The sequence below is a fragment of the Strix aluco genome, chromosome 4 (assembly GCF_031877795.1).
Source record: "Strix aluco isolate bStrAlu1 chromosome 4, bStrAlu1.hap1, whole genome shotgun sequence".
Taxonomy (NCBI): domain Eukaryota; kingdom Metazoa; phylum Chordata; class Aves; order Strigiformes; family Strigidae; genus Strix; species Strix aluco.
In genome coordinates this window covers 100,357,235-100,368,415 of record NC_133934.1, presented here as the reverse complement: position 1 = coordinate 100,368,415, position 11,181 = coordinate 100,357,235, and the positions used below count along the sequence as shown (strand labels likewise).

Sequence of the window (11,181 nt, the reverse complement as noted above, 5' to 3'; positions counted from 1 at the left end):
TGTGCAATATATGGTACAAAATATAGCATATCAGTATGTTGTATGTGTTCAGTATAGCAAATACTGTGGAAATGCAGTTAATTATGTTGGCAGAGATTTGAAGGGTAAATTTTCTATCTAATTAAAAGTTCCTTTATAACCTTTCAGTCCCTATTATAATCATAAATGTGCTAAATCCAAGGAAGCTGTCCTCTTTTTTGAACTTTTGCAACCTTTTCATTCTAATTGCTTAAGGTGTACTAATAACACAACCAAGGAAGTTCTTCTATTAGTGTAATGAACAAACAAAAGAAAACAACTCTAAAGGGTTCCACTCTACTGACAAAAATAAAAAAATATTCCTTAGTCATCTGAAATCCTGAAGAATATTTAGAAAAGAGGACTACAAGCTTTGAAGGTCATGAAAAACAATACAGCAAAAGTGCATATTTCAAACTTTATTTATAATGAGTTATAGACATAGTTTCTGCTCTTCTAATTTACTGTGATACCTTTTATTTTGAAATATTTGGAAGTAGTGTGTTTAAAAAATGTAATAAATATTTGTCAATGTAGTAGCATTCTGGAACCAATGAAAAACGAAAGAGTACTTGTCAGGTGACCAGGATAAAGATTATTGATATTTTGGAAATCTCAGGGCACATCTTCTAGCCTCTGGTACTCATCACGCAGAGAGAACACTGACTAAAAGCAGGGATTTTATAAGTGGAGGCTGGACCTAATCTCAGATAACTCTGATGGAAGTAGCACAGGGCTGTAAGTCATACGACTGCAGTAAATTTCTGCCGTGGACATCTTTCAATAGATTTTGATGATAAATGTTGTAATTTGCCAATAAATACACTTGTAATTTTCCTGGTAGTATCTTTGCCAAATGTAAAGATATCTGAAATTAGTGAGATATTAATACTGTCCTCTGAGACTTGTAATGGAAGAAAGATAGGCACTGTATTAAAATTCTGAGCAGTAATGAGGCATTTCTCGCACTGGAATCGTTTAGCCATAAAGAGAAATTGCAGCAGGGAGGAGTGAAACGAAGGTAAACAGATAGCTAGTACCTGATGCTCTGAGCAAATACAGTGTATAAGCAGAAGCTTGGCTCTGCAGTGGTACAGCCGAGGAGGTAGGGAAAGCATCACTGAGCTTTCTGTAGGATGCTGGAGCACAGCGCTTTGTTACTCTTGTCACGATCTACTCAGGTGAAGTGAGCTGAGAGAAGCAGGTGCAGCAGGGTGATGGGCCAAGCAAGGAGGCTGTGCCTTGAATACATCATGAGGCATTGAGCAGCTGCCTTTGAGAAACAGCCTTTTCAGTAGAAACTTTGAAAGCATTTCTTTCAGAGGCTGCTCTGCGCAGCTGCTCTTACTCCCATTTTCTTCAGCATAACCAAGAACACCTCTTACTCTGTTGACAGTAGAAATGGCTGAAACCCCTAAAAATGGTTCCTGTATATATACAGTCACTGTAAGTCTTTTAAGTGTATGTATTTTAGATTGTATCTATCCCTCTACCATACAGATTTTTATTTTTTCTCAGACTTGTACATTTAGCAGAGGTATAGAGGTTTATTTGCATGATTAACAGTGTCCTAGTTTCTCTCAGTTTATGGAAGCTTCTTACCCTACAAGATTAGTAAACAATGAAGACCAGATTGTGAATCTCCTTTTGCTAAGTATCGGTTTTTATTATGGTTCTCAGTTCAGGGAAATCCTGCTGGGCATACTTAAGCCCCACTGACTTCAAACTCAGCACATAGTCAAATGTTTTTTCGAACAGGAGCCAACACTGGCTCTAACATGACATCTAATTGCTTACTAGTATGAATAAGTTGTTCACAATCTGTCCTAAGTGTTCAGTGTTGCTTATTTGACTTTTTGCACTGCTTATGACAAGGCTTAGACAGACTGCAAGATCAAGCCCCTGTAAGTATAACATTCTTCTCAGGTCTCTGTTCCTCACAGAGATCAAAGAAGACTTATTTAAAGAGACTTTGAAAGGTAGAACTGCATTGACATATATCCTGATATGAAGCTATGTTTTCCTACCTAATCTTTTATTACTGTAAAAATTGAAAATAGAATACACAATTTCTCCCCAGCCTACGAAGGTATAATTTTATGGGTTTAACCCCTCATTACTGAAAGTGAAATGTTTCATATGAAGGTAATAATTTAGGTGATATAATAGTTTTGACTTAATGGTTTGTAATGGTTTTTGGTTTATAAGTCTGTCTTTTATAAATGAGAGAAACAGATCCTTTTTTATTACAGCTGCAAATTATTCTGTATATTATACACAGTAATGTTTGGGAGCAAACTTTTCTCTTTATTTTCTTTTCTCATTTTGCAAATTAGTATAAGGTTAATAAAGATGTTCACAAATTCCCATTTCTAATTATTTAGTTACCAGTACCATTAATTTCCTGTGAGACTAGTGAGCTAAGAATGCATTGAGTTTTTTTCCATTAAATATTTGTGTTGGTGTTTCTGTAGTCTGTGTAAATTCTATTTGGCGTCTGTACAAAACAGCCTTACTCCAAAGTATAAATTATATAGCGTTTTGTTTTGTATTGTTTTTAAGGACTTTTTTTTTTCTTGTTGCTGTCAACCTTTTCTGATTTGTAGAAGTTTAATGAAATTTAGTAGTATAGTTTTAATACTCTGCCTTTGTTTTTCATTGTTATAGCCTGGGAATGTTTATTCAAAGAAGGATTGCAGTATATTGTTTTCTTGATCAATGTTATCCTAAAAGTAATTATTTAATGAAAAGCAATGTTTGATAAACCTCTGAAGATGTAGGATAAATAACTCACTTTCCTCTATTAGATGTCTTTTAAGGATTCTGTGAATGATTCCACAGATAAGAACCATTATTAAAAAAGCCTGTTTTGTAAGTCTTTAATAATTCTGCTTTTGATCAAAGCCCAAAGCAGTTAGACACAAAAGAGCATTAACAGAAAAGCAACAGAGATGCCCCTTTGAGTCCATTTGGCTGTTTTTGTGGTTGATTAAGTTACACATACACAGTTAAATATGTCATTTATGGCACTATAAGGAATTTTGAAACATCAGGGTGATGTATGCAATGAGCCAAGCAAAAAGTCAGCTTACCATCAAAGCAGTGTTCACTCCTTGGCCTCAGGATTTCTATTTGATAACATGCAAAGCTTCCACTGTTTTTTTCTGAAATATATTTGTATAAAACCTTTAAAATAGCTGAACCACTCTTTGACTGAAAGACTAACAGAGCTAGGATTTCCATTAACCTCCTTCATATTAATGACAGCTTTTGCACACATTTAAGTGACACAGAAAAACAGATCAGAAAGTATGAATGGCACCTTCTCTTTACAGTTTTTCTATCTGTTGGTGAGAGTAGTTGGGGAGGTGTTTCACAGAAGTGCTAGCATGACTGAGAATGTCTCTGTTTCCATCACTAACAGTTTGCCTATTAAAACACTTACTTTCTCCCTACATATTTTGCTACTTTCATATACTTAGACTGTCGCAGCTACAAAGCCTTCATGTCTTTAGGTATGTGTTAATTCCCTTTGATTTCTGTGAGAAAACCATAAAATTAGAGTATAAAGTACTTTTGATAAGTCTTTATTATTTTGTAACCTGACTTCTTGTTGAAACTATGCTTAGGGAAATTCACTTTTTCTATGGATGAATCTTTTTCTTTTGAATTTATTGATGGATTTCCTTCAATTTTTAACAGGGTGATTATGGAGTCAAAGGTAATTAAGTTCTTGATCATTTTTGGTAATATGTAGCCAAGCAGATTAGGCAGACCATGTCAGTTCACTGTCTGAAGAAAAGTTTTCAGACACCTTGAAAAAGTAACACAGATACAGTGAAAAAGCTTCAATCAGACCTAGTTCCTTGAACACCAAATTCAAAGTCAAGATACTAATCCATGTGAAATGTTGCTTCATTAATTCTAGAGGTGATGGAACAGTTTTATTTGCCTTTTCAAGAGGATATATTATACAAGGGTGATTTTCATAAATATTTTTCCTCCACAACTATAACTGAAGCCATAGTGGCACTCAGGAACTGCTGAGAGAGCAGAAGAAAAAATCATCTTCATAAGCAAACAAATAAGTAGAAATGATGACACCTTTGCAAATAAGTCCTCACTGCTTATGGATTCATAACATATTCAAACTCTGCCTATTTGTTGATTTTATAAAATTTTACATAGGTTCAAAATGACATTACACTAATTATCTTTAATCAGTACTCCAGCTTTAGTTCTGTCATTTGGCATGTAAATATCATTAATTTTGTCATCAACTTAACACTTTTTTCTTCAGCTATAGAAGGTCACAATTTCAGTTGAAATTTAATCTTGATTTGAAAGTCTAATATTTAGTGTGTATAGAAAAGATGTCAGACAAAAAGATCTCTAGTCTTTTGCTTTTACTTTACTCTATTTTGACATTTTGACTTTGGAATCCTGAAACTAATGCTTCTCCTAAATGTCTTGAAGGAAGTCTTTCTAAGAAGGTGTTTAACATGGCAGTAGATTTGGCTCCATGCAAACTGCTGTAACAACTGTGACTTCATTTCAATACGCAGTGAAGAAGAAGGTAATTCCCCCTACATCTTTGCTGCTGTCAACAGTGATGACTCAGCTATCACCTGGAAAGTGGAAAATGCAAAGTTCTGTCCTTAATCTGCTTGAGGAATCTTCATTACCAGTCACCCAAGAAAGTACCCTAATGCCCGCAAATTTCGGTAAGGAAATGGTGGCAGGAAAAACATCTGTGGCAGTGTCACTGTGTACAATACTGTTTGGGAGTCGTTGTGTCAGTTAACCTTTGGTATGTCACTTTCTCATTACAATTGCTCGATTTTACAGAAAAAAAAAATTACAGTATTTGAAGAAATGAAAGACAAAATCAAGTTGTTGCTCCAGCTTTGCTGAAGAAGAAAGTAGATTAAATTACGTTGCCATATCTAATATTAAACTGACATTACATCTGCTCTTAGCTAAAAGGCCAAGTAGAATAAGATGCTTGTAGTGAAATTTCAATGAAAGAAACATATTATTTTCATTTTATTAGAATTAATTTTGTTCCTTCTGTCTCTACATAGAAATATGTATCTATGCAACAGTGAGCAAAACTGCAGCTAATATTTGTGTGACCTTCAGTATTATGGTAATTTATTTAAATGTTCTTTGTTAATTAAGAATATTTCACATAAAAGGCAAATAAATTGCTCTCACCAATTAATTATATCTTTGTAATTATTGGAGTGATCAATTATCATAATCAACAAGCATTACAGAAAAAAATGAGTCTAAAATGCCAACTGGCCTGTTTTAGGCTTGTTTTTTGTTTCTTATTCAAAGGAATAACTATTTTATAAAGCAAACTCATTTATGTGTTGCTCAGTTCTACATAAACTAGTAATAGAATCTTCATGAACAAGGAAATGAATATTTTCAAAAGTCTCGCTCATTCAAAATTTCAGAAAGTATGTGGGGTACATATTTGAAGATTTGGCAAATGTTCACCTTTACAGCTGTGAAAGAAGAACTCTCCAAGATTACTATTACATAACCTAAATACAAAGCCTCTTGAATGAAGCTTCTTGATTGTTTGCCCTAAACAAGAAAAAGAAACATGTTGAAAGAGTTGAAAAGAGTAAATAATTGACTATTCAATATGTTCTTCAAAAGCATGCAGCTGCTGCAAACTAAAGATGACGATACATGATCAAGACATGAAAAAATAAGAAAATATTGTGTTTCCTTAAGGGTTTCAGCAATTGTCAGTAATTAGGCAAACTCGTTGGGTAGTTTCTAATATAATATTTGCACCAGAAAATCTAGATTCTTCAAAATCAAATTTTGAAGGAATTTAACAGTCTCAGTTAAATTTACTAGCAATGGGTTTCAACAGCAGATTTTTGAGAAAAGAGAGAGTTATATTCATCTGGTACAAAAAAAATCCAATTACATTTACTTTTTTGTATTGTCCATGTTCTCGCAGTCATGGAGCACATCCCAGCACAAGAGATGGAACCATTGATCAGTAGTGTACATTTACTACATACCTGGTTAGAGATCTGTAAATCAGCTCAAGATCTGAAACTTGTGGTTAGTCTCATGCAAAACCTAACCATGAGGTAACCATCTCTTCTAGATAACATGGGGTAGGAAAGTGGACTATTGTTTCCTAGGAAAAACTGAAAATTTTATTCTGATGAAGTTACAGTTATAACTATAGAAAGCTTTACGGTGATAGAAACTTCTTTCAAGTCCAGTTCTGAAATGATTCACTTTGTACCACAGAACAAAAGTGGAAGCAGTCTACAGAAGCTGAGGACTCCTGTAACTGTTTGTAAACCATCTAAACCATCATATAAAATTTTAATCGATTAATCAACCTATGGGTGTCTGTTCAGCTCTCTCTTTCTCTCTTTCTCTCTTTCTCTCTTTCTCTCTTTCTCTCTTTCTCTCTTTCTCCCTTTCTCCCTTTCTCCCTTTCTCCCTTTCTCCCTTTCTCCCTTCCTTCCTTTCTCCCTTCCTCCCTTCCTTCCTCCCTCCCTTCCTTCCTTCCTTCCTTCCTTCCTTCCTTCCTTCCTTCCTTCCTTCCTTCCTTCCTTCCTTCCTTCCTTCCTTCCTTCCTTCCTTCCTTCCTTCCTTCCTTCCTTCCTTCCTTCCTTCCTTCCTTCCTTCCTTCCTTCCTTCCTTCTCTCTTTCTCTCTTTCTCTCTCTCTTTCTCTCCCTGTCTTTACTTTTTGGTTTTACATTACTAGTAATCAGTGTTATTTCTGAGTGCTTTCCAGGTGAAACTGGCGGTCTAAACATAGTGCCTCTGAGGAATTAAGGCTTCATAATGGGAAATGTATGGCAGATCTTGCATTTGTACTTGGAAAGTGTACATGGTGATGAAGATTGCAAAGGCAATACTCAGACTAGTAAAGCTATGTAATGTGCTTGAGTTTCTTTTCAAGTACATGTGAAGTGACACATTTAAAGAAAAAATATATGAAACGGAATTTTCTCAGTATTTTAAGTGTATTTTTTCAGATAATTTTCTTTTTGAAAAGTTGCAATGTAAAATTTATAACTCAGAATTAGGTCTCAGTCGGTACAAGACATATGAACTTTCATGTTTATAGTTAGGTAATGACAAAAAAGCCAGAGCCTGACATGACCATGCCTGACAAAATTAAATGTATTTTTCAGACATCTGCAAAATTTTAAATTGGCAAGGATTGTAGAATCATGAAGATGATTGCAAAAAGTGGACAGTGAGCACATGACATTGCAGTAGTCTTATAATTTCTCATTAGTAGCCATTCTAGATTAATCTATTTATTAAATAAAAAAGAAGTAAAATCTGCTTGTCAAATAAGCAATATCACCAATGACATGACTGCTTCACTCTTAGCTTGATCCTTGAAATTAAATACTGTGGCTCAGACCCCTTTTGCTTTAAGCATAGATTTCTATGGGCAGTAAATGAGGGCTGAATTCTTTGATCATGCCCTCTTCACTGTTCCTATTCTTTGTGCCAGAGATGAGGGACAGGGTACTGTTAAGTTTTGGCAGCCTTGTGTCACCCCAAGTTTCTCCTATTCAGGGAAATGCCCTGGCTGGACATTTAAGCTGACTTCTAACCTCATTTGCATCAACACAAAAAATATTGGTGATTCTGGCCCCAGAGCCTTTTTCTCCTTCAAAAAGAAAATCAAACAGCAGGACTGAACTTGGAAGACAGAACAAGAAGCTCCATCTGAATAAAGAAGGACAAAAGGGGAAGAGAAAGTAGCTGAAGCAAAAGCATGTTTTCTTATTTGTGCTTTGCACTTTGACTCCAGCAGATCATATCCCTCTGAGCCTGCACTCAGAAAACTAGCCTGTGTGTGATGTGTGCTACAAAAGGCTCAGCAAAGCCTTCCACTGCTCTGAAACAGAAGTCTAGCATTTTAAATTAAGTAACTACTTTTAAACTGAAAGGAAGGCCAAGGCATCCAAACAGTTCTGTGGTTCTGGACTATTCCTTGGCAATTGTTATTTTTCATATATTTTAGTATTTTTAATATCTTACACATATTTTAAATTTTGCTTTATGTATGGATATGTGATTTTATATGTTCATTGTTATATTATTTAAAACTTTTAGTTTATTTATATACATAATTTTATCTATTTTTGACTTTGCATTTATATTTACTTCTTTATATAAAAACAAACAAAGAAACAAACCAATCCAATCCTAATCTGATCTCAAATACTAATGGAAAGGTTATCCTTTCATGTGACCTGGTCCTGCAAAGAATAAACCTTTCCTTCTGAAGATGAAGACACTCAGAATCTTGTGAGATCATCCAAAAAAATTTAACTGAGTGTACGAGAAGCAGAACTGAAAAAAAGGGCAATTACTAGATGGGTTTTTTTTTTTCTGTTTTTATTTTTTTATTTTTTTCTTTAGATAACAATATTTGTATGATACATTTCTTTTTGTTCTTTCTATCTACTGTCTGAAAGTGACATAGAAAACTTTACAAATGTTTAGAAAATACTAATTTTCAGACTGAATAAATGGACATCACCCCTGTGTACTTTCAGGAGGTTGTTACTAGTTTCACAATACCTGGTATATTTGGAGGTCCAATGTAAAATGTAACCAAGCTACAGCCATTCATCAGCCTTCTCTATGGTGACCAACATGACAACTGGGTCATGTCATTACAAAAAAGTTGAGTTCATCAGCTACCTGTCTTCTTCATCTCAATGTACCCATTACATACCTTTTTAGAAGGGTTAAAGGACATACTAGCTTTCATTTTCAGTACCAGTTTACTCAATCTGACATTCAATACCCAACTTATATTAGGAGGATTCAAAGTCTGGACTTTCAGCAGGACTGCTGCTGTTATCATGCATAATACATGCTAGTTCTTTAGCTCATGTAATTTCTTAAAGCAGCTTCTCTTTCTCTTTTAACAGGTTTCTTCTGTAAAGGAGGAGAAAAAGACACCTTGCCCTTTGAATGGTGCAAATAATAAAATCTGGCTTCCTTGAAGGCTTTTTCAGGATGCCAAGTCTATGTGTGAGTAATGATGTATCTTAAGAAGTGTTTTATGCTAGGATGAAAACATCCCAACAAGAAGTTTGTCATAGCTCAACTTTGTTACAGATTTTGGGAATAGGTTTGGAAATAAATGTGAAGCAGTCAAGATTTTCTGTATTCCTTCAATAAAACTGCTAAGAGCAAGTTACATTTCAGGAAAAGGAAAACAAAAACAAATTTAAAAAGGGCAGAGAGGAGAGAAGGGAACACAGTGGTTCCTAAAGAATTAGTTTAATTGATGGCTTCTACCTTAGGAGTATTGACCCATCTTTGGAGGTGCCTGTCTCTCTACACAGTGTTTCTCATTCTGACTGCACAAGGTAGGCAGTAATATTGTTTGACCTCAGAGATGTAAATACCTTCCTCTATGGGTTGTCGTTTTTTTTTTTCTCTGTCTAATTTTACGGACCAAAGGGGTTGGTGTAATTAGGTCAAGTATCTTAACTAAGCTTTTGCAAACTTCTGCACATTGAAGAAGTGAATGTAACAAGGTCTACTCAAGTGTAGATTATATTATCTTCTTTTCCTCAGTTCTTTTGACACTCTTCTCATCAGAGACTGACAATTCTGTGCTTTCTTTATTCTAACTTATTTTACGAACTCCACAAGACAAATTTTACATTTAAGGATAACACTTGTATTTAAGACTGGATCTAAACCAATAGGCTCAAATAATCAGGATAAATGGAAAACATCTCTGAACCTGAATGTACTTTTGACCAGGCTGGTACAGATGAAAAAAGAAAGAACAAGAAAAAAAACCACTAAGCATAAAGGAATCTTGCTATGTTCTTGTCTTCTCAGTCATTGAAAATCAGTTGAATTACTATTAGCACTCAGAATTTTCCTACTGTTGTGCAGTTGGAGATGAATTTGAACCTATACATACAGTCATTACAATTTCTCTTCCTGTAAAGCATTGAGACAGTTGAGATAATTAAATGTTTATTCCTTTAAAACATGAGTTTGTGCTTGTCTTCCTCTCCTCTGGCCTTGTTAAAGGCCTAAATCCATGGCTTCCTTCTCCTAGTATCACACTCATCGCAAAAGATTGAGAGATTAATTTCACATAGATAAATCGGGCATAACTTCCCTGAAATAATGACACTAAAAATTTGCGTGAAAGACACTTGAGTGAATGTGGCTCCTTTCTTTATGTCCCAGTTTCTTGGCTTCTCCATGGCAAATTATACATATTCATGATACAATTAGTTAATGTGGCCATTTAAAGCAACTAAAAGGTGAAATTATCAAGATAAGTGTAAAGAATACTTTTATAGTATAATTCTTTTATCTCTGCTTGGACAAAGTGTCTTGGGGAGGGAGACAAAAGGGTGTTTCTTCTCAAGAGCTTTCATAAGAATACCACTGGAATAATTAGAAGTGAACAGACAAATAGGAACTTAGAGCTGTTAAGTAAAACCACAGCCATTTTTTCAGATCTGATTTTGGTTATACTGAGCTTTTTCCACTGACCTAATCTGACTGACTGTTTCTACAGTACCTGACATTTTTTATTGCTCATCATTGCATTTCATACTGAATGTTATCTTAGTATGACTAAATATTCACTTTGGAATCAGCTATTGCTATGCTTATGAAATATTACTTTATTTATCTGCTGATTTTACCAGTATTTTTTTTGTTCTATAAATTCTCTAACATAGTGTTGTTGAGGCAAATATATCTCATTAATGAAGCCTGAATATTATGTGCTACTGGGTTACAAATGCTGCATAACATCTGAACTCCCACAGAATGTGATGTGTCACAAAAATGCCTCATATTTCCCAGGTACAGAGACTTCTATGGCTAGGTTCTTCTGAAGCACATTACCTAAAATTTAAACTTTGAAATACAGCACAGGGATAATGAAAAGTAAGGCTTAAAATAGCTATATGAATTGCCATCAAGTACATTCACTTCAGTCTTTCTCACAATTTCTACATCCTGTCAGGAAAATGTACACTTATGTCCTTTGGCTTTCCGTACGCTACTGCATTCTCATTCTTGTTTGTCTCCTGATCAGCAGTAATGAGCTTGACTAGCATGCAAGGGTGATGTTTTCATGACATACTTAGCAC

The 11,181-nt window shown here is 34.7% G+C and overlaps 1 long non-coding RNA gene across 1 annotated transcript; it reads left to right on the top strand.

Annotated features, from left to right (window-relative positions):
• The first annotated feature begins 1,775 nt into the window (after positions 1–1,775).
• LOC141922404 (uncharacterized) lies at positions 1,776–9,193 on the top strand. The gene is made up of 3 exons (XR_012622975.1): positions 1,776–1,922; positions 4,584–4,742; positions 8,974–9,193. It is a non-coding gene; the product is annotated as an uncharacterized LOC141922404 (long non-coding RNA).
• The last annotated feature ends 1,988 nt before the right edge of the window (positions 9,194–11,181 follow it).